Below are 25,506 nucleotides of genomic sequence, written 5' to 3' on the forward strand. Positions count from 1 at the left end.
TGATTTCTTGTCCTTTGCAGAAATAGCATGCAACTGGCACTTGTGCTTTTCTAATAGTTGAGGATTTCATTGATTTCGCCATTACTGCATATACGAAAACAAATAAGTCACGTGTATTACTTCCTTGTTCTTTGTCACTAAGTAAACACAGGCTAAATACTTCACCCACTTGTACATGTAATATCTATATTCAACAATTTAAAATATCGATCTTTTACAGCATAAAGATAGATAATTATATATTTTCTTTGTGTGTTAAATTTGCACAAGGTATTATGTTAGCTTATGGTATTACTTAGCGTCCTTCGTTCGTCTGTAAACTTTTTACATTTCAAAATCAATACAGTACTATAAATAAACACTTGAAAGTAAGAAAAGAAAAACAAACACAATATGAATTTTAAAAATATGAAAGATAGTGAGTTGTACAAGCTATTATCTTTTTCTCCACAAAATTAGTACAGGTAATTACTTGTACAACTATATTTATACAAGTAATAACCTGTACAAAATAATAAAATGTACACAACATAAATATAAATATGAACTGGGGATGTGTTACACGTCAATCAGTTATTGATACAAATCTACGCCTTAACATACGCTTCCACCTACAGAAATGACTTCTGTAATCATACATTCTTAAGTATCTTGCATGTCCAAGTCTAAATGTTCATTTTGATTAAAAAAATCAGAAAAACAGAAAAACATAACGAAAAAATACATATTGCAAAATAAACACACACTATGAATTATACAAATCAATCGACAACAAGGGAAAGAGGAATCATTGCTTACCATCACCAGTATCCACATTATAATTACAGAAAATCGTTCCATATTTCATTTCTTTGAGAAAGAAACAGCAGTTTATACAGTACTCATTTCTCACTTTTCTTTTCTCTGGTTTCCAAGACGAACTGAATAGATACATTATGTTTACGTTAAGTATTCTTTTTCCTCTTTTTTCTGGCTGATATTCTCGTTCATAATCGTCCGAGCCGACACTTGTTTTTGTTTACATTGACCTCTGATATTTGGCATTAAGTGTATAGCCATGATATATCAGTTTAATATCATTATGACCTTTGTGATTGATCTCAAGGTCAAAATAATTGATGTTATGTTCTTGACCTTTGACTTTCAAGGTGATATTATTGGGTTTTATATGCCCAACCTAAAATCCTTTAATATTCTTACAGGCTATATATATGTCAATTTCTTTTTACTGCACCGAAAGAATAATTCCTTGAGTTCAAATAATAATGAATCGTAAATTATCTCCAAAAATGTTGTTTACCCATTTGACACATATACACCCACACCCTACATCTTATTCAGTCTTAATTGCCTGGGTTAGACATTTTATTCCAGACGAGGACTTTATGTGGTACAAGCAACATATCTCTCATTTCAATTACTGTTAAATATCTTTAAATCTGTTCAGACCCACCACTAATAAAAAAATCCTTCATTTCTTGTTTTCATGAAAAGACCTTTACATGAAACATGGGTTCTGTAGTTGTCTTCAATTACAAAAAATAATCTGTTGATTTATAGCATCATGCGGGTTTCTATGCTCGATATGATATCGTCAAAAAAGATTATTGATACTCATGATGTTTGTATTATAATATTATACCATATCGGAAAGTACATTATTTTAAAGTTACTAAATTGATACTTCAGATAACATTTAAAACCAATTATTGAACGGTTGCTATGCTTTGAACTACAATTCAACTTACTTTTCATTTCTAACTAAAAGTTGTTCATCAACAGACAATCTGCATTACATGTTATTCAATTTGTTCAATAAAAGAACGAATTGATTTGAAGTTGTCTTCAATTCAAACATATTTTTTTTGCCGTTGCTCAGCAACATTTGTGATGCTATTCTCAATACGGAATTTGTTAAGAATACCTAGTACATGTATATGGAAATGAAACATCATATTGAAAAGAAATATCTTCAAACAACTGTTACATTGTATATGCTTACTTTAGAGAGGGAAATACCCATTTTTCAACCGTGTGTAAACATTAACACATAATATTCATATAGTGTGAATGTTTTCGTTCACACTATATGTTGTTACTTACCAAATGATATGCCACTGCAACACATGTTGATAAGATTTGAACCACTCACGCACAGCTGAACATGCGAATACATAAGTTATATAAAGTCATAAATACGACATTGTGGTGATAACGACAGCAAAATATATTATGTGACTTGACACCACTATCCATGTAAGGCCAACTATGCAACCATCTTAAGACGCAATGTGTGATCACCCATGCAAGAACAAGGTGATAAAAAGCTGTTTCGTAGAGCAGGTAGGTGATTTTATAGTGACAGAAAAAAAACCAATTTTTTAACTCTTTCGTGTTTTAAAATCTAACATAATACCAAATGCATAACGGGATAATATTAAAATGACAAATTAATCAAGTTGCAGCATTTAAATGTAAATAGTTTTTAAAAAGAAACTAATGATCGCATTTAAACCAGTTGTTTTGAGCACAAAAACGTACTGTGGTGTTCGTTCTGTTCAGTCTTTAGTCTCCTATATTTATACTTTTTTATCGTTTGTCTTTTTGGTCCTTTTCAGTTTTTCATGGCTTTGTCAGTTTATTTTCGACTTGTGAGTTTGAATTTACATTTGGTATCTTTGTCTCTGATTACAAAACAGGTTTTGCTAAGAATTAGAATGCTATTCAAACAATAAACATAATCCATATAAAAGAACACTTTGTTTACCAACACTTATGTTGGTTTGATTTAACATGGAAACCGATGTTGTTGATAGAAATAAAATAAAGAAAGGTAACAAATGAGAAAAAAATATCAATGGTTTAAGAAATTCAGGTATGATAAAGCGAATGAATATTTATAACTGTAATTCTATATACCTTTTCATATGTATGTAGGACTCTAAAGTGCGATGGGGACGCTAAAGTATGATGGTCACGCTAAAGTGCGATGGTCTACGCTAAAGTACGTGGTTCCATACGCTAAAGTGCGATGGTCCGGGAAAATATAGACGTAAAAACGTAGTTCAATAATGACGTTAACAGTTGTTTATACAAACTAAAAATGAACATACCGGAAAATATATTAGGAATATGTAATTAACATTTTTTACACCATATGTCCATGACTTACGAGTAACTGATTGAATTTAATCGTTCTTTGCCGGCTGAATCACAATGTTTATTTTTTTGAGTGCTGGAAAAAGGACTTGTATCCTACAGTTGATCAGTCGGATACATTCGAATCATTGTTTATGTGGCAGTTAACTTTGCGATCCCCGTTAAAATGCCGTCGATTTTAATGAAAAGTAACGTCGGTAAAATAGAGATACATGTTTTCATGCGTTAACTATAAATTGTCTTCTTAAACATAAGTTCGTATTGTATATTGTAGGAAAATACTGAAAAGGAGAAAGCTCGGCGAACATTGCATTTCTCTCGCATTTAGATTTAATCTTATGCAAATAAATGTTGCATTTTCCGACAATGAACGAATTAGGGATTTTTGATTTTCAATAACAAATGTAAGGGAGGTTGCAAGGGTTGTAACATTAGTGTGAACGGCAATCTACACCAATTATCCAAATACTCGATACGCTCCGAATTCCGAATTGTTAAAAATTCATTTTACATGAAATATAATATTATCAAAACATAAACAAATAGCAATTATTACTTGGTCGGACTTGTTAATTTAGAAACAATTACTTCCGCCTACCGGTAAATTGTAAAGCCTATCACATATGTTATTCCTTAGCATAATAGCTTTTGCAAAAAGACTTTTTAAACCTCGATGTTTTAATACTTCGAATCTTACCCTTTGGACCATCACACTTCAGCGTGAGACACCATCGTACTTTAGCGTAGACCATCGCACTTTAGCGTGACCATCGCACATTAGAGTACCATCGCACTTTAGAGTCCTACATATATATTGTTTAGGTAAAATGTAACCTTTCCAAATATTAGTTGTGTTCCTTGTGATGTTTTGATAGTGGAAAAGGACAAGGTAGGACAAAGGGTGTTTTTTGCCCCTCTCCTGATAAGTTTACATTATTTTTAATTCTTGAGATTGGATTCCAAGATCGTTCTTAACTAACTGCAGAGCAAGTAAATCTCCATTCGAATTTAAAACATGTAGTGCATTGCTACCTGAATCAGAAACTACAATGTTATCACTTGGCGTAATAGTAATTCCTTGTGGTTTAAATGTTTCTAAATACGTTTGTCCGTCAAAGGTAAACTTCAAGCGACCATTTCTATGTACAGCTACTATTCTACCGTTGTTGTCATTGTCAAAACGGTCAATTACATAGACAACATTTCTAGAATCAGTTCGAATTCGTAATGCATAACTGAACAATTTGTCCCCCTTTTTGTCGAATTCTAATGTTACTTTCCGTTTATAATTACTGTCGAAAATTATCACTTGTCTTACAGAAGAATCCTTGACTTTAAACGGGGGTCCTTGTTCTCTAATTCCAACTACTACTTCATTCTCCTTGTTTACATGTATGGCCACAGATATCATCGGAGATTTATCTAAAACAGTTTTAACTTCACCTACAGGTGATAACATTTGAATTTTGTTGTCATGGTGTTCAATAAAACGTATTTCACCGTCTTTGTTTATTGCAATGTCACACACTTTTCTCTTTAACGTCTGCAAAATCAGCATAGCTGGTTTTAAAAGTTTCCCTTTTACTAATTGATTGTCGTTACAATTTTTAATGTTTGAGCTAAAGTAAAGCAAGTTGTCGCCCGACCTAAGTAAAGTATGAACAGCTGGCAAAGTAGTTGAGAATGAATTTAAAACTGACAAAATAATTGCTAACGTTACCTCCTGGGAACCAAGTGATAACCTGATTATATCCTGAATAGAAACAACGTCATGATCTTGTGCAGATTGAAGTCCTTTGTGAATAGTGACTTTACAGGAGTAACACATACGAACATCGCAGTCTTTGCATTCCCATTTAATTTCTTGTCCTTTACAGAAATAGCATGACACTTGCACTTGGGCTTTTCTTCTACTTGTGGATTCTAATGATTTCGCCATTTCTTACTGCTTTAAACATAATACTATTGTAAAATTACGTCCTGTCTGTTGTTATTAAGCAAACCGTGTCAAAGGTTTATACTTAATATACCTCGATGAACAATGTATTTATAGTTTGATCTTAAGGACTTAAAGTCATATGAAAAGAGTTTCTGGTAATTATTATGTTCAGGAAATAATTGAACTAGTGTATGCATATATATCTAACTGAGTCATATACGCCCAGTTTTTTTTAACATTATTACGAATCCATGCAGTATAGTCGACATTAAATATTGCTGATCAGAACTTTTCACCTGCAAGTAAACTTTCGGGTGTTGGCGTTGATGTTTACGGATTGTTACCGTTTGATTAATAATGTACATAGAATCATTGAACAAGTGGACAATAAGTGCGACGATAGAGTGGTGTATATATGTGTTTTTTATGTTTTTCATACATACCCAATTGTAAACTAAGCTTTGTCAGAACAGTTATTTATTGATTAAGAGCATTATACCTTTTTACTCTTATACCTTTATCTTCGGGTCATTAAATAAGCCACGACTTCTACTGACCCCTAATCTTGTTATGTAGTTATGCAATTTCTCGTCTCATAATAATATATTTATATATATTAAACTTACTAAAAATAAAACTTATTTAGGTGTGTGCAGCTAAACACTTAACACGAACATATGAATTTATACGGGTTTCAATTTGCGCCATTTTATACAGACTTAAAATTATTCAAAGTCTTTGCCGTCATAGTTAAATCTGACAGGTTATTCCACTGATCCACTACTCTAATAGAAAAAGTATTTAGTCTATGTGTCGTCTTACACTGTTTTAAAAAAAAATAAGGAGTGACCTCTAGTATTATTAGATGGTTCTAAAGTAAATAGGCTCATCCAGTTAATATCATCTATTCCATGCAACGCTTTGTAGACTTGTATGCTATCATTCCTATCCCTACGATATTCCAAGGTTGGCAAACCCAATGAACGTAGTCTGTCTTCAGAACTAAGATGATATCTATTTTTTTTACAGTTTAGTGGCCCTTCTTTGTACCGATTCCAGTTTGCGGATGTCTTTTTTAAGGTACGGTGACCAGACACATGACGCATATTCTAATAGGTACGAACTATTGATTGATAAATAGTGAGAAACATATCCTGATCCAAGTTATCAAAAGAATGATGAATAGGAGATAACTCTCTCTGCGCTTTATTATAAATATCACTTACATGTTTTTCAAATTTCAAATTAGACTCGAATGTTACTCCCTTATCTTTTTTTTCGTTCACTGTAGATAATGCAATAAATTCAAGATGCATCCAACATGGTATAACGATATTGCAGGTCATTGTCAGGATTAATATGCAATACTTTACATTTAGCAGCATTAAGCTTTAATTTCCACATTTCTGACCGTTCACATAAACTGTCCAAATGTTCCTGTAACTTACAGCGCTCATAATCTGACGAGACTTTAGAATTAACTTTACAATCATCAGCAAACATTTTCACTATTCCCTCTACTACATCAGGATGGTCATTTATAAATGTTAAAAAAAGAAGAACACGTCCTTAAATACTTCCTTGTGGTTCACTTCTGACCACGTCTGACCATGTTGAAGGTGTGTTATTTATACGAACACATTGTTTACGCCCAGATAGAAAACTTTTTATCCAATTCATATACAGCCCTTCATTCCAAGTTTTTCAAGTTTGAAAAATAAACGTTGATGTGGCACGGTATCAAATGCCTTGGAAAGATCAAGAAAAATCGCGTCTAGTTAAAAACCACTATCAATTAATGTTGACCACTCATCCAACATATCCAAAACCTCCAAGACTTAAGTAATACATGATCTACCGGGACGGAATCCATATTGACTACTTGTAAAAAGATTGTTCGTGAGAATATACTTCATAATATTGTCTCTAATAATGGATTCACAGATCTTGCATACTACTGATGTTAAACTTACAGGTCTGTAATTACCAGGTTTCAGCTTTTTCCTTTCTTCAATATTGGTGACACTATGGCTTTTTTCCAATCGGCTGGAACTTTACCCTCTTTGGTAGACTTTGGTAAAAATTCAAACAAGGAATAAAAAATTGCATGTCTAACTTCGTAGAAACTTTCGGATGAAGACTATCAGGTCCTTCATACTTATCTGTCTTTAATTTATTAAGTTTTGTTTATCACATCTTCCTAATAAATATTAATTTCATCTAATATATTGTTCGACTTTAAATTAGTATCCTAATCCTTCAAGTCTTCTGTTTGAGTAAACACACTAGTAAAAAACTGATTTAAAACTTCCACTTTATCAGCAGTACTGGATACTAAAGTACCATCCGGTTTATCAAAAGTGCCTATTCCTGATCTAGTCTTGAGTTTACTGTTGACATAATTCCAAATCGACTTAACATTAGTCTTTGATTGTAAGGCCACTTTTTGTTCAAAACTAAGTTTTGAATTTCTAACAGCATTAGTACATTCATTACGATCCTTCACTTATACAGCATATGACAAATTATTTCTTGAATATTTATATTTTTTCCATGATTTACGTTTATGACAATTGCAAACTTAGTAGTTCTATCAATACACAACGGTGGGCTTATAAATTTACGGTCAATCTTTTTTTCTTCGGGATAAATCTATCAATATTTTCCGACATAATAGAAACCTTATATTTTTTAATTGCAGTATCGATTATTACTATCTTCTTTCCGCGTTTTTTCCCCTTTCTCTCATTGTTGTTTTCTCTCTCACTTGCGTTTTGCGGGAGTCGAAGTTCTAACGAAAGCTGTCAAGGTAAAGTTTACTGCACACGACAACGCTGTCGGAGAATTAGAGTATGGGATGACAATAATTGATTAGCAGTACATTCTGATTGTATTCAAATTTTTAAGATGATCTATAATAATCATGGACTCGATAATATATATCCGTACTTCGTGTGTTTTTCAGTATAGACGACATTTAATTAATCATCATGTTAACCATGAAGACTGCTAATGATCACATAACCCGATATATACATAAACATTAATATATATAGAGTCCTCGGGTAATTGGACTTTTCTAGGTCTGTTTGATTTATAAAAATTAATTAATCATAATTTTTACCTGTATAAGAATAAGTTTTTTGTAGATCGAATGGTTAACTGTTGTTTCGCCTTCAATGATGACATTAGTTTCCTTCTAAAGGTTGAACACGACTAATACATGCGCAACCAATCTCTAGCTAATGAGTTAAATTGAAGTTCACATGCATACGGATTCAATTGAACAATTCATCTGAGATGGATATTAGCTTATTTTGACAAAATTGAACTAACTGCTGATAAAAGCGAATTATTATTTCACTTTCCACTTTCATTAATAATTGAACAAAAAGAATTTTTTTTTTAAATAGTACATGTATGAAACAAAAAACTTTGTTTTCTTATACTTGTGGATTTACTCAATGACGATATTTCTACAGTTTAAACAGAAGAATATCATGTGTTTTACCTCTTTTTTTGTTGTTACAAAAGTTACATAAAAGAACCATGCAATACACATTAGTTCAGAAAGAATCTACGCAATAAGAATAAAATCAAACACGAGGTATAAAACAAATCCAATAACCAATTGACATCTAAGACTCTAGAGGGTACCACACCGTCTTCAACAACAAACAGTTTTAAATAAATTATGTAGAGTTCTAATATAGCCCTAACCATATTTTATTGGTAACCAACATTTTGGATTATCGTCAAAAACAATATTAGGCGGCATTTCTAATATAACGTTACCCTAACCTAATTTTATTAGTAAACAGCATTTTGGATGTAAATATAGATTTGTCGTCAAAAACAATATAAAGCGGTATTTCTTATCTCATCTTCTTTTTTACTGCCATCAATAGAATAAAACAATCATAACGGTATATTTAAACTCGTATACTCGTAAACATTTTAACACCTTTCATCAACAAGGGCTAAACACGTGATATATTTGTAACTTGTCAATTCTCTAAAGTTGATGTTATCCCCCTACGATCTGTGTATATTGAATACTTATAATTAGTGTCCTTTAACAAAAACTGCCGATTTAAAAAAAAAAATCACGATGAAACCTCATGGCACATTCTAGGAGTGTTGCATTAGTATTTTTTTTAATATACGAGGACTATTTGTCTAATACAGATAAATAGTTAGGTTTTTAAAGTCAAATGCTGTAGATATCAAGTCTAGCGTTGTAGATTCAAAGTCATGCACTGTAGATGCAAAATCCAGCGTTAGCGATCTACGTTCAAGCGCTATTGATGTTATGTCCAGCGTAGATTTAAAGTCAGACGTTGAAGATGTTAAGTATAGCGCTATAGTTGTGAAGTTTATCACCGAAGATCTTAAGGCTAGCACTAAATATGTACAGTCTAACTCTGTATATCGATTAAATATATATGCAAAGAATAGTGCTTGAAATATTAAGTCAAGCGCTGAAGATCTAAATTTAAATTGCTGAAGATTTAAAATCAAACGCTAAAGATGTAAAGATCCATTTTGTTTCATTTTAATTTTCATTAATTAAAAATCATTATTTCTATAACTAATTTCCCCTTCACATCTACAGACTTTTTAAAAAAAAGTCCAAATAAATCGCATAAATTCACGTTATTTTACGACCAATTTAAGATTTGAAACAAATAAACTCATCACAGATACCAGGACTTAATTTTGTATATACGCCAGACGCGTGTTTCGTCTACAAAAGACTCATCAGTGACGCTCGAATCCCAAAATGTTAAAAAAAAAAGCCACATAAAGTACGATGTTGAAGAGCATTAAGGACCGAAATTCCAAAACAGTTTTGCCAAATAGAGCTAAGGTAGTCTATGCCTGAGGTAGAAAAGCCTTAGTATAAATTCAAAATTTTATAAACGGTTGATTTATAAATATATCCATATCAATGATAATTCATTTCAGCAAAAGTGCGGACTACTTGGCTGGTGATACCCTCGGGGAAATAAATTTCCACCAGCATTGGCATTGACCCAGTGGTAGTAAATAAACTCACAGATACCAGGACTAAATTTTGTATATACGCTGGACGCGCGTTTCGTCTACAAAAGACTTATCAGTGACGCTCAAATCCAAAAAGGTTAAAAAGGCCACATAAAGTACGAAGTTGAAGAGCATTGAGGACCAAAATTCCTAAAAACGTTTTTGCCAAATAGAGCTTGTTATTGCGAGCTAAAAATAAACTGTATATAAGTAGGCATTACACATGTCAGAACTACGTTAAGAAAAAGGGATCAATAGTTATCAAAGGTATCAGGATTATAACAGCTAAATATACTGAAACCAATTGGTAAATCATTAATCAAATTACGTACAAATAAAAAAGAAGATGTGGTATGATTGCCAATGAGACAACTGTCCACAAGAGACCAAAATGACACAGACATTAACAACTATAGGTCACCGTGTGGCCTTAAACAATGGGCTGTATTATACGCATTTGTAATTATTATCCGATTACATGTCACTTCTACAGTAAAATAAATATAGCTTAGATAAAGAAAATACATCACGGTATAGCATGTCCCTTTGATAAATGAGACAAAAATTTCATACATGGTAATCATGTGTAAGAATATATAAGTATTCGTTTAACAGGAAGTTGATTCAGAATAAACCTGAAAAGACATCACATGGTAATGCATGTTAATACGAAGTTAAGTAAAAAATTACAGAAGAATTTTTTTTATGTACAAAATAACGAATGAAAAACATGTATAATATACAGGAACAATCAACAAACAGTGAATTATAGGCTTATGACTTGAGACAAGCACATACAGAATGTGTTGTTAAAAATGAAGTCTGTATTTTGCGATAGGTTAGTACAAATCATGATCCAACACTGTACACTGTAAATTAAAATTAAATGAATCCTTTACAACTGAATATGGCAAGGAAATATTTGAATAAATCATCTTTTTAATTTGCAGGAATATGATTTGCTTTCTGAAATGATGTGTCCTTCGTATACGAAATTGTTCGTTGGCAGAATAAGACGATTGTTTTAAATCAAGAACTTTAAACAGAGATATGATATATCTTATTTAACAAACTTTACGTATTATATTTATCTATGAATAACAAACAATATCGGTGGTTGTTACAAATGTTATACTTGTATAAACGACACAATTATTATTTGATCTTCTTATCACCAGATTAGAATAATAATGTTTGTTTACATAATTCATGTCATATATTTTAAACTCAACACGGCCTCGACCAACTTAACATTGTTATCTCTTATAGTGTTCAATAGCATGTGAATATTTAGTAATAACTGCATTCCATGTTTCTCTTATACATTATATCTTCTGGTTAAACTCGCATGTTCATTAAGGACCAAACGTAACCTATAAAAGTTCAGAAGCTATAATTATCTTTGTACTGGTTAACTAAACTCATACCAATTTTATTAAATATACCAAATCAACTTTAAAATTATAATTTAGTCAGACGTATTCCCCTTTTATGATCAAAATTGTAATTTGATTCGCCATGTTTTACCTTCAGAAAAGAAAATATTTAGGAAAGGAATGGTAACAAGTGGAATATGTAACGAAATAAGGAACGTCTTCTTTAATTCATTTCACAAACCCCTACATGCACTAGATATAATCAAAATCAAATAAAAATTGTTTTACTGCTGTTCATTGTATCCAGTTTCAAACTATGATTTTAATACGAAAAATTTCAAAACAACTCATGTTCCATAGTCTTACATAGGAACATACGGAATGTTGCGGGATCAAACAACGGACGTCTAACTACAAACTTTACTCACGAAATCGCAACAAAGCAAAATCAGGCCAATCCTGGATCTGGACCTGCGTCGCTGATGAACCATTACTAGTCATTCATAGAATAATTATCAAAAGCATTCACTTCCAACTGAGCCAAGAAAAGTTTGACGAAAATTTTCCTTCTTCAATGAGTGTGTAACATATCAAACTATCGACAAAATGTGCTTACGCGACAGGTTTAAACAATTTTTAATGGCTTCTACATCACATCATCAAGCTTCAGACCAAATATCAAATCATTCCTTTTCATAGAAGCAGAGAAATCTTTAACAAAAATTGTCCTTTTTCAAGAAGCGTTGTATAGTTTCAAATTATCGGCAAACAAACAGTAGCTTACATGGCAAATGTTTTAAAAGAAAATGCTTACTAGCTTCTATACTATTAAACAAGAAGACCTTATTTTGTGTGTCCCTTCTCTTCCTTCCACAATGAATTAATCATCATGCCTTTGTGTCCTATAGGTACCATGCATATTCGCATTTGTCATCCTGGCTTATGATTATTCCGCTTAGGTTATTTTGGGAGAAAAACGATAATAAAGGTGTCAGACCACCAATTAAAAATCCCTATCTGTTCAACCAAATTTTGCAATTTTCACAGCTTTCTAAATATTTTACCTTAAGTTTAACTTCAAGGAAACCAGGTATATCCTGAATTGTACATGTATCACCTTCCTACATGCCAATTTTCAACCAATGTTTAAAGTCTTGTAACAAAGTTCTGATTTTGAAAAGACAGGTACTACCAAAATAACTCCCGGTTTTCTGGAAATCTTAAATTAGTGTACTATGTAGCGCATTAATCCTGAATTTTTAATGCAAACTCATAGACAAGTGAATTTTGGCTCAAAATGGTCTAAATATATTTCCCTTTCACCAAAAGTTTCATTTCTGCAAATTTGTTGTTTAGTTTAAGTAAACAATGACATCAAAATCACTATTTTGTGTCAAAGTAGGACTACTTTTACATACGTTCTAAATTGGAGGGAGTGATTGGTGGTCTGACACCTAAAGAGCCAAAAAAGTTGCTCAGAAATCTTTGCTTTGCTTTATTCTTAATCCTTAGTCAATTTGAAGTCAGAAACATCCTATCTGAGCATAATGTGACTTATATTACAAATTTCACAGCTCAATTTAAACTGACTGTAATGTATGACTTTGATAGAAAATACTTGAAAATTTCATTTTGGACTACAGGAACATAAACTTTCAATATCAAGATCAGTTTTGTTGATTTTTTTCTTGTTTGTTCTACTTCTTAAAAGACTTTCCACAATTTTTACAATGGGTTAAGTAAAAATTTCAAGGTATTGAAGAGTCAAGGAATATTGACCCCCCTTTTTTACACCTGGTGTAAGTAATGGGACTATTAAATGATCAAAAGTGCAGTCATGGTCATTTAAATGTTTTTATTTTCTATCAGTTAATACAACTTAAGGCATAAAACTTTCATTTGAGATAATAAATGGGATTTTTGTGAGTTTTTGCAATGTTTACATCAGGCTATGTTATCTGCCAAATACATGCTATGACGCAATGATATAAGGGATAAAAATCAAATAATTTCATTAAATTTTGAAGACAAGAACTTTTTTTTGGTGGTAAAATAACCATGTTTTAATGTTAACACCACAGAAACATCTTGCTGTGCATTTATAACAATTTGGGACATTTTTTTATGTGAAAGCATATTGTCAGGGTGGGAAAAGCTAAAAATAGCACAAATTCAGGTCTAAGGCTCTAAATTTGTAATATGTGACTTTTTGTCCCCAAAAAGATTGAAATGTGACTACTATCACTTCATATGATCAGTTAAGTAAAAAAAATCAATTGTTTTCTGAATTTGGGGTTTCACCGCATTTCCCTTAAAGGTGTCAGACCACCAATTAAAAATCCCTATCTGTTCAACCAAATTTTGCAATTTTCACAGCTTTCTAAATATTTTACCTTAAGTTTAACTTCAAGGAAACCAGGTATATGCTGAATTGTACATGTATCACCTTCCTACATGCCAATTTTCAACCAATGTTTAAAGTCTTGTAACAAATTTCTGATTTTGAAAAGACAGGTACTACCAAAATAACTCCCGGTTTTCTGGAAATCTTAAATTAGTGTACTATGTAGCGCATTAATCCTGAATTTTTAATGCAAACTCATAGACAAGTGAATTTTGGCTCAAAATGGTCTAAATATATTTCCCTTTCACCAAAAGTTTCATTTCTGCAAATTTGTTGTTTAGTTTAAGTAAACAATGACATCAAAAGCACTATTTTGTGTCAAAGTAGGACTACTTTTACATACGTTCTAAATTGGAGGGAGTAATTGGTGGTCTGACACCTAAAGAGCCAAAAAAGTTGCTCAGAAATCTTTGCTTTGCTTTATTCTTAATCCTTAGTCAATTTGAAGTCAGAAACATCCTATCTGAGCATAATGTGACTTATATTACAAATTTCACAGCTCAATTTAAACTGACTGTAATGTATGACTTTGATAGAAAATACTTGAAAATTTCATTTTGGACTACAGGAACATAAACTTTCAATATCAAGATCAGTTTTGTTGATTTTTTTCTTGTTTGTTCTACTTCTTAAAAGACTTTCCACAATTTTTACAATGGGTTAAGTAAAAATTTCAAGGTATTGAAGAGTCAAGGAATATTGACCCCCCTTTTTTACACCTGGTGTAAGTAATGGGACTATTAAATGATCAAAAGTGCAGTCATGGTCATTTAAATGTTTTTATTTTCTATCAGTTAATACAACTTAAGGCATAAAACTTTCATTTGAGATAATAAATGGGATTTTTGTGAGTTTTTGCAATGTTTACATCAGGCTATGTTATCTGCCAAATACATGCTATGACGCAATGATATAAGGGATAAAAATCAAATAATTTCATTAAATTTTGAAGACAAGAACTTTTTTTTGGTGGTAAAATAACCATGTTTTAATGTTAATACCACAGAAACATCTTGCTGTGCATTTATAACAATTTGGGACATTTTTTTATGTGAAAGCATATTGTCAGGGTGGGAAAAGCTAAAAATAGCACAAATTCAGGTCTAAGGCTCTAAATTTGTAATATGTGACTTTTTGTCCCCAAAAAGATTGAAATGTGACAACTATCACTTCATATGATCAGTTAAGTAAAAAAAATCAATTGTTTTCTGAATTTGGGGTTTCACCGCATTTCCCTTAAAGGTGTCAGACCACCAATTAAAAATCCCTATCTGTTCAACCAAATTTTGCAATTTTCACAGCTTTCTAAATATTTTACCTTAAGTTTAACTTCAAGGAAACCAGGTATATGCTGAATTGTACATGTATCACCTTCCTACATGCCAATTTTCAACCAATGTTTAAAGTCTTGTAACAAATTTCTGATTTTGAAAAGACAGGTACTACCAAAATAACTCCCGGTTTTCTGGAAATCTTAAATTAGTGTACTATGTAGCGCATTAATCCTGAATTTTTAATGCAAACTCATAGACAAGTGAATTTTGGCTCAAAATGGTCTAAATATATTTCCCTTTCACCAAAAGTTTCATTTCTGCAAATTTGTTGTTTAGTTTAAGTAAACAATGACATCAAAAGCACTATTTTGTGTCAAAGTAGGACTACTTTTACATACGTTCTAAATTGGAGGGAGTAATTGGTGGTCTGATACCTGAAGGCGTCCGGCTATTGTTTCCGTCATCGGTTAGGCTTTTAAGTAATAGACTAGACTTCCGTTTACGACGGTTTAAATTACACATAGTTTTCATGAGGGTCTCAAAGCGGGTTCCTTCATGTCGAATAACGGTTAAAGTTCTTGCCAAATAACGTTTACGGTAATTTTTGGTGTATGACAATAGAATGTAAATTTTCTTTTAAACGATAAAAGCATCGCCTGATTTTGACGAATCACGTTAGTTTTTTCTCAAAAATGATGGTAACGATAATTATTTGAGACCTCTGACGAATCAAGATAAGAAAATTTTTAACCAATTTGACGCCTCGGGTTAAAGGGCATTACTACCCTCTTTCATAGGTGATTTGGGGACGGGACACATTTTGTTTTCGCATTATATGTATACTATAAATAAAGTGTGCGTTGTATTTTATATTAACTATCAATTCCAAGTTTATCATCAACGGCGGTCATATATTACAACATGCTTAAATTTTACTTTCTTTTTGGCTACTTATTATTTGTATTATTTGGTCAAATTCATTGTGTACTGTACATTGAATTATATATGGATATCTATTCTTTTTCTCTCTCTTTTTTTTCGGGCTGTTTGTTTGTTATTTTTATCAACCACACTTGCATTAAAATGCATTAGATATTTATAACAAAACAAAAACTATAGATTCTTTATCTACATATTCTTTAAGAACTTAAATAGTTCTCATTAATTCTCTTTTTTTATCTCATTGTTTGTATTAATATGGTAATGCAAATTATTGATGTTGTAATGTTTATGCCCTTTGAGGCCTAAAATTGAAAAATAAAATATCTTATTATTATTATTCTATTATATAGAGATTATAATATATGAGTGTTGACAGTATATGGAAAATTGCTAGAAAATTTAAATAAAAATAACACATTTGGAAAATAAGGAGGAGGGCTAAAATAAATTGCTCTGCCATTAAGTAGTACCTTTGACTTATGATACTTTTCCTGAAATTCTCCAGTCATAAAATCTTTTACAAACATTTCACCCTAGAAAAGTTTCCATAGTGACTACTTTCAACTAAGTTCTAAATGCCCGCGATTTCTCGGGTGTGTTCAGGTTTAATTGAAATTAACAAGCTGCAGACCAAATATTCAATCATTCTCTTTGGTAGAACGAATGGACAAGAAGTGTCATATTCCTGACTTGGTACAGGCATTATCAAATGTAGAAAATGGTGGATTAAACCTGGTTCTATAGCGCTAACCCTCTCATTTTAATGACAGTCTCATCAATTTCCGATATATTTACATTGATGCGTTAAATAAAGACACAATAAATAAAATAGTCAAAATATGGGTACATCAGTCATCATCGTATGACAATTTTAAAAGGAAACATTTAACAGAACACAAAAACATCTACTATCTACGAACACATTCATTGATATGAGTGTCTGACGTCAGAAAATTTAATACGTCACATAAATTTGTCGTTCAATGTGCATACAAACAATTTTAAAATTTACATAGGAATGTTAGCATACAGGGTTAAAAAATCAAAAGTATGTAAGAATAAATTTCAGAAATAGACCGAGATTTAAACTAGTCCATATATATAGAATATATAAAAATCCAAAAATAGTTAATTCCACTTCGCGATTGAATGATTTTGACGTTTGTGGTTCAACGTATATTGCAATTCATAATAGAAATATATCATAATGACATATAATAGAACAATATCATACTGACGGGATCTTTTAAAATACAGATTCACGTTATAAGAACAAAAGAAATACAAAAAGTCGCATATACAAAACAAACCACCAAAAAATGAAAGCCAATACAAACACATTGACAAGATGTATAATTTGCTTTGCAAAATGTATATAAAAAAAGAGGAGCTACGACGGTTTAGAACTCCGTCAAGAGGACAATATCAATTCATTTTTCTTATGTTCAAAAGGCAGTCTCATTGTATTAATTGTTAATTTAGTTCTCGTCCAGCATGTGCTTGAAATATTTGCAATTGAACGTAAAGCAAACATCGATCAATCGTTCAATTTCCCTCTTTAGAAAATGTTTTAATGAAATAACTAGTTCACGCTTTATAGTTGTAATGTTAGATGTTGCACGAATGTACAAAATCTAATATTTCTTACAAGTCGGAACTTCTGTCTTTTCCATTTCAGTCTTTAAAGTCTCTGAAGGGAGGATAGACACACGTTCAAATATCATGTCATCCAATTCTGTGAACTGGATTTTTAATTACGACATGCTTATATGTCTGACTATTAGGGTGTCGAATTATCAATGTGATGTCGGACAAAAAGAAATATCTGGACATACCTCATTTAACGAGTCTGAGATAAGGTAATAGTATTTTTTGTTATATCCTACTTACAAATGTCAGAATTGTTGATAATGTGTGATTCAATATGAATAAATATATAATACAAGCTGAAGTTGAAGCTCAAGTTACCTCTCTAACAGTTTTCAAAAGAAAATTAAGTTAGTTCACGAACGTATGCAGTCTAACTCTTTTCAGGCTTAATAAAGGCACATTATTATTCATTTTATCAGGATGAAAAGAAAAATGTCAACGTGATTTTTTTTAGAGTGTTATTTTTTTCACGCTAAAAATTCCATAAACTATCTTCGGAAGTACTTCCGTATTTTGTCTCGACTCAAAAGTAATTATGAAACAGATATTTCGTTGATAGGAGATAAAAAAAAAAAATACAATCCGATTGTGATTAGCTACAATTGAGGCGTTGTGCTACTTGTTAAAGATAAAGGAAAATCTTAAGAATTGTACACTTATTTAAACAATGTAGGTTTTTGGTGAAATTAAGGTAGATGGGGTGTCTAAATTATAATCCATAGAATTTTTTAATAATTTGCCAAAATGTAGTTTATATCCTGCTTGTTTAAAAACATTAATAAAAAGAATGGGTCACCGGACTTATTTTCACACTACAGGTTGTGCAAAATTGTCTGATTTTGTAAAGATTATGCATGGAAAACCCAATTTTGCGTCATAAAATGAAAACTACACCATAGAATTTTGAGATAAAATATGAGAAGATAGCTCCAATATTATGCTTTCAGATAAGAAAAAGAAAAAATGGGCTCACCGGACTCGTTTTCTTGCTACATAGTCAAATTGGTAAATTCCTAACACATTCTATTGTAAAAGTAACACTATCTGAATTATCTGCTCTTGCATTTGAGTTGTCTCCCCTTATTTGGCAAAGTTGGAAAAAATTGAATCAAGCAAAAGTAATCGTTTTTTTTGAAAAATACAACCATAAATATAATAAAACATGGCATTTTCTATATCATAATAAAAAATTCTTACACATGAATTAACTTCTAATCTCAAAATTTGCACATTTGATTAAAGTTCTAGACCTTGTTTTCTGGTATTTCAAAATCCAAGATGGAGGAAGACACCCTACCTTAAATTAAAGATGAACAAAATGAATTGAAGTGAGAAAAAAAATTGCTTTTAAATACTTTAAATCGCACATGTTCACTTTGGACATAAGTTCATCACAAATAGTATTTTCCACAAAATGTAAACAGACGATTGGAATAGTTCATACCGTAAAAATATAAAGCACATACAAGGGTGTACATTCTTTTTATGTAGATTAAAAACAGTATGGGAAACGAACAAAGTACCGATTCAAACACGTTTTGCTAAAAATAGATTCTCTTGCAATATTTACAACAGAAATTTTTTTGCAATTCATTTTACACAAGACTTTCTACAATTTTAACAACATGAATTTTTCCGTAGTTCTTATCCCGTGCATAAAAACAATGCCGTATTTGTCAAAACCTTTTCAACTTTTAATCTTCAGTGCTGTACAACTTTGTACCTTTTTCACGTTCGATCTTTTATATCTAGGCGTTATGTATTCAGGTTTAGTTTTCTGTAATTAGTTAATACTTTAGTTTCTTTGTGTATATCTCTTTCATATTCATTTGATAAAATTTACTGTTTGCAATAGCATGAATTGTTCTATATAATAAGAATGTTCTTATCCCGGGCATAAAAACAATGCCGTATTTTGCGAAACCTTTTCAACTTTTGATCTTCAGTGCTGTACAACTTTGTACTTTTTTCACTTTCGATCTTTTATATCTGGGCGTCACTGGTGAGTCTTGTGTGGGCAAGGCGCGTTTTTGGCGTATTGAATTTTAAACCTGATGCTTTTTGTTATCTATTAATCATGTTTTTCTGTGTCTAATATGTTCTCCTATTTATTTGTATTGTAGTCCTGTAATATTATGTTGTCATTTCAATGTTATATTTAACTTTGCCATTAAAGTGCGAGGTTTGGCATGCCTTAAAACCAGGTTCAACCCACCACTTTTATTCCCCTTTAAAAGTGTCCTGTACCAAGTCAGGAAGATGGTCATTGTTATATATTGTTCGTTTCTCTTTGTGTTGCATTTTAACGTTGAGTCGTTTGTGTTTTCTCTTATTTTTGAGATATTGAGATAAGACGTGGCACGGTACTTGTCTATCCCAAATTCATGTATTTGGTTTTCATGTTACATTTGTTATTCTCGTGGTGTTTTGTCTGATGATTGGTCTGTTTCTGTGTGTGTTGCGTTTCGATGTTGTGTCGTTGTTCTCCTCTTATATTTAATGCGTTTCGCTCGGTTTTGGTTTGTTACCCCGATTTTGTTTTTTGTCCATGGATTTATGAGTTTTGAACAGCGGTATACTACTGTTGCCTTTATTTCTCATTTTGGCCCTTGCCACATCCAATCAATAAATATCCTTCACTGTCAAAGCATAAACTACATGGATTATAGATACCCAAGTCGCTGAAAATAAATTGCAGTCCAAGTAAATCTCCTTTCGAATTGATAATATGAAGTGAATCGTTATAGTTATCTGCAACTACAATGTTATCACTTGGCGTGATAGTAATTGCCTGTGGTCGAAATGTTCTATTATCCTTTTGTCCATTGTAGGTAAACTTCAAGTGACCATGTCCATCAACAGCTACTACTCTCCCATTGTCTTCGTCGTCAAAACAATCAACAACAAAGATAACTTTCTTAGAATTTGTACGAATCCGCAATACATAACTAAACAGTTTATTTCTTTTTTTGTCACATTCGAATGTTTCTTTCCGTTGATAATCACTATCGAAAATCATAACTTGTCGGACCGAAAAATCCTGAACTGGAAACGGTGGTCCTTGTTCTCTTAATCCAACTATTATCTCATTATCTTTGTTTACATGAATTGCCAATAATACCATTGGAGTAGTTTTTAAAACAGTAGTGACTTCACCTGCAGATGACAAAATTTTAATTTCGTTGTTGTCTAATTCTTTTAAAAGAATTTCACCAGCATTGTTTATTGCAATGTCAAATATTTTTGTCTTACGCGTCTTTAATATCTTGATAGATGATTTCAGAAGTTTCCCTTTCACAAATTGATGTTTTTCAGACGTTTCGCCGTTATAGAAGAAGTAAAGCAGATCGTCATCCGAGCAAAGTAAGGTATAAACACCAGGTACAGATGTTGTGTATGAATTAAAAACTGATTGAATAACTACAGACGATACTTCCTGTGAGCCTGCTAATGACTTGCTGGTATCCTTAATAGAAATAACGTCATGATCCTGTGCTGATTTGAGACCTTGGTGGACGGTTACTTTACATGAGTTACACATGCGAACATTGCAATCTTCACATTTCCATTTAATATCTTGTCCTTTGCAAAAATAGCATGAAACTGGCACTTGTGCTTTTCTTATACTTGTAGATTTACTTAATGTCGCCATGTCTACAGTTAAATACAAAATGTATACAAAAAAGTCACGTGTATTACTTCCTCGTTATTTTTCACTGAGTAAACATTGGCAAGGTTTAATACTTCACTCACTTGTAATATCTGTATTCAACAATTTAAAGATCAATCTTTTTACGGCATACATATTAATATATATTTTTTGGGGTGTATGTATGAATTTTAAAAAGTGCGTGTTACAAGTCAATGACACATCAATCAAAACTACTATTTCCCAATCTCCACTTTTCTCCCTTGTAAATATCAGTCAGAGGTCTAACAAAATAGTTATCAAATGTACCAGGATTATAACTGAGTACACCAGACACACGTTTCGTCTACATAAGACTCATCAATGACGCTTATATCGAAATAGATTAAAAGCCAAACAAGTACAAAGTTTTAAGAGCAAAATTCCAAAAAAAAATGTGCCAAATACGGCCGAGGTAATGTATGCGTGGGATAAGGTACATGAAAGAACCATACAAATTAGTTGAGAAATTAGTTATTCATATTAACATAATAAGACAAGGGATATACGCCATTGCGCTTGCAACCCATCGACACAAATAATCAAGACACATCTAGAGAGCATCATATAATTACTGTCTTCAACACTAGACAAGTGTATATGCAGTATGCTCTAGAACGCCCCTTTTTGTAATCTTTTCGTTATCAGTATCTTGTTTCGTAAATAAAATGTTTGTCGTTCAAAAAATAATTTCTATGAGATGAATGCTTCTTTTTATAGTTTTATTATGGGTGTAAATGCGTTGACCGAAGCTTCTAAGATCTTCCAACTTTCATTGACAACGGGCACGTGCACCCTTAGATTCTAGCGATAATTTTTCATATCACTCTACTGTGCTGAGAAGGGAAATTATCAGTCAGAAAGATAAAAGGAAAATTTCGTAAAATAGCGATAATAATACTTACTGTCTTTAAATAAAGACTGCCGGTTTCCATGATATGTTATGGTGAGACTTCACGAGAACTTTTAGATGTGTTGTATATGATTCGTTTGTACTGTACGCCCTACTGGTCTCTTACAGATAAATAAATAGCGTTTTTAAACTCAAGCGCTGGAGATTTAAAGTCCTGCACTGGAGATATAAAGTACTACAGTGGAGATATAAAGTACACCACTGAAGATATAAAGTACACCACTGGAGATATATAGTACAGCGATGGGTGTAAACTCGAGCACTGCAAGAGACGTAAAATGTATCTCTGTGATTTGAAATTAAGCGCTGTAGAATTAAAGTCAAGCGCTTTAAAAAATGTAAAATCCAGCCCGGTAGATCAAGAGTCCAACAACTGTAGATCTGAGTTCAAGCGCTGTATATAAAAAGTCCGCTTTAAATGTGAAGTGGACATTACATGTACATATTAATATGCTACTGTACAGTTTTGTACATTACATCAGAAGCGCTTGTCGTTAAATCTACAGTGCTAGACATTGGATCTTAAGCTCTGTACTTTACATCTTTAATGCTAGACAATCTATTCATTTATAGTAGGGTGTTCATTGTCCAAACAATCATCAAGTTAACGAGTTTAAGTTAAGGGATAACTTACGGCTAATTTGTTTTGCAAATTATAGGAAATCATTATATTTTGAAATCATGATTGTCGTTGTTAGTTCCCATGGTCACGATTTTCAAAATTTCGGGTTTTTACAGGATATCACAAGATACTGTATAGTACGAGATATCTTTAACCTCAAAAATAAAATTATAACGCTTTTGTTGGTGGTTAAAATAGTACTTATAATATAGTTATATAGTTTATACATTTAATATATCATAAAACAAAAGTATTGAAGTGATTTTGCTATAAATATATAAAAGTAGTTTCGAAGAAATAATCAATTAAAACACACAAAATGTTTAATAGTATTTTAAAATATTTTTTATTGATTTTCCATCACAGATTTAATGTAATTTTGGTCTTATCAATACGATATAATATTAACAATTGTCAACATGCAGTGCAATGCCCCCATAAAGAAAAGGGGCAACAAACTCAAGCAATTGTCATAGTACGATAACAGTTGTATTATCCTAAGAATAAGATCAAGAACAAAACTAAAAAAAGTAAATATATGAGAGAATTTTTACTAACAAAATTGAACAACATTGAATATGAAGAAAAATATAACTCTTTTTAAAAGTCCACTGATTGAGATATCAAACAAATTTAACACACAATTGCATGAGTTAACGCAATATTTCCGTATTTGTCATAACCAGAATGTATCGCAAGTTTTCATATTAAAAATTCAATGCTTCACGTACAATGAGCGTGGCAATTCTAGGAAATAATTTTAAAACATTTCACCATCATGATATCTATTGTGCACCTTAACCCATGAATCTCCCATCCCTGGAAATTATTACTGCCATTGCTCTTATTACTCGATCAACTTTTTTTATAAAATTTTGTCATTTGAAAAATTACCACTTACAACTGAACTTGTATCGCACTATGATATTATATAAGACTGTCTACCATTTTAACAACATACATGTACATAGTTAGAGATATTATGGAGATAATTGTGCAAATCGTGATACAAGCATGAAATTTGGTATAAAGGTTGACTAAATGATACTTAAAAAAAATCCACTGCTGGCCACAAAAAAAAAGTATTTTTTCAAGATGGCCACCACACATTTCGGAAATGGCGTCATTACAAATTGACAATAATTCGTTAATCCTTTAAAAGATGTGTTATATGTAAAATCCAATGTTAGATTTGATAAAAAGTAAATGACAGTTCCTAAATTACGACTAGTCAATACATTAATGAAACTAAAGGTGACTTCCGGTTTCAAAATGCCGGCAAAAAAGTCAAAAATTTCAATTTTTACAGTTTAAAGCAACTTCACAAGGGATGTATAATCCAATGTAAGTTATGATAAAACGTTAAAAAAAAAGTTCCTAAGTACGTCAAAACAACACATAAATTAAGAAAAATATTGACTTCCGGTTCCAAAATGGCGGCAAATACGTAGAAAATATTTTTATAATTTCCATCAACTTAACAAGTGTTAACACTCTTTGTTAAGTTTAAATGCCTAGTTTGGTTAGAAACACAGGTTACTTATTTTATAATTATCTGATAGTTGCCTATATTACAACCCGTACAAGGAAGGCCAGAACGGTAGCATCTACAGCTACAAACACAGCTCGATTTTCGCCTCCGCATTTCAAAATTTTCTGACACGAGGATGCAACGGCAGTCAAAGAAGTCCATTTTGGTTTCCAACTGTCATTGATTCTTTCTTTCAAACAACCCAAGTGTTCACGACTTGGAACACGTACCTGTCGAATATATGAATCAGACTGAGCTCAAACAACTCCCCCTTGATATACTTCTCTTTTGATGTGCTCTGAAAAAGAACCTCTCGTAGGCGGAATTGCAACACAATGCCGCTGCTTCCTGGCAAACAATTCACATCGTGCATCGCTTCATACTTAAGCCTAATAAAACATCATTTACATCTGGAAAACCTTCCATTTTTAGCCATGTTGACCTTTTGCCTTTCTCATGACAATTCGACAAAGTGCCACATCCACTAAATGCATGGACGAAAGGAAGAGCAGGTACCAAACGCATTTGATATGTCACGTGCAGGAAGCCATCAAAAGTCGTTATTCCTTCCATAACCTATCCACAATTTGTTCTCCCTAATTTTGCGATTGCTGCAATTCTTGATTCTATTACATCTGTGTCAGTACTACCTAAAATTACATTTTACAACACTTTTCATAATCATGCCGAACATGGACAAACATTCGTGTATCTCCTTCTTCATGATTACAAGGGGATAGATAGCAAGTATCTTTATTGAAATTGCAAAAAATATTTTCACCATGAGTAACATACACATTTTTATTAGTCTCTTAAGAAGTAATTTTGTCAGCAAGAAACTTGAACAATTTCGTTTTGTTGTCATCTTCACAGAGAAAACTACTCAATACCCTTGGTGTTCTAACAGAACCAACCCCTTTCCATTTGGCACAAGAACCTTGCCCTTGTCTTGTCACAGCCTT

This window comes from Mytilus galloprovincialis, chromosome 1, assembly GCF_965363235.1.
Source record: "Mytilus galloprovincialis chromosome 1, xbMytGall1.hap1.1, whole genome shotgun sequence".
Taxonomy (NCBI): Eukaryota; Metazoa; Mollusca; class Bivalvia; order Mytilida; family Mytilidae; genus Mytilus; species Mytilus galloprovincialis.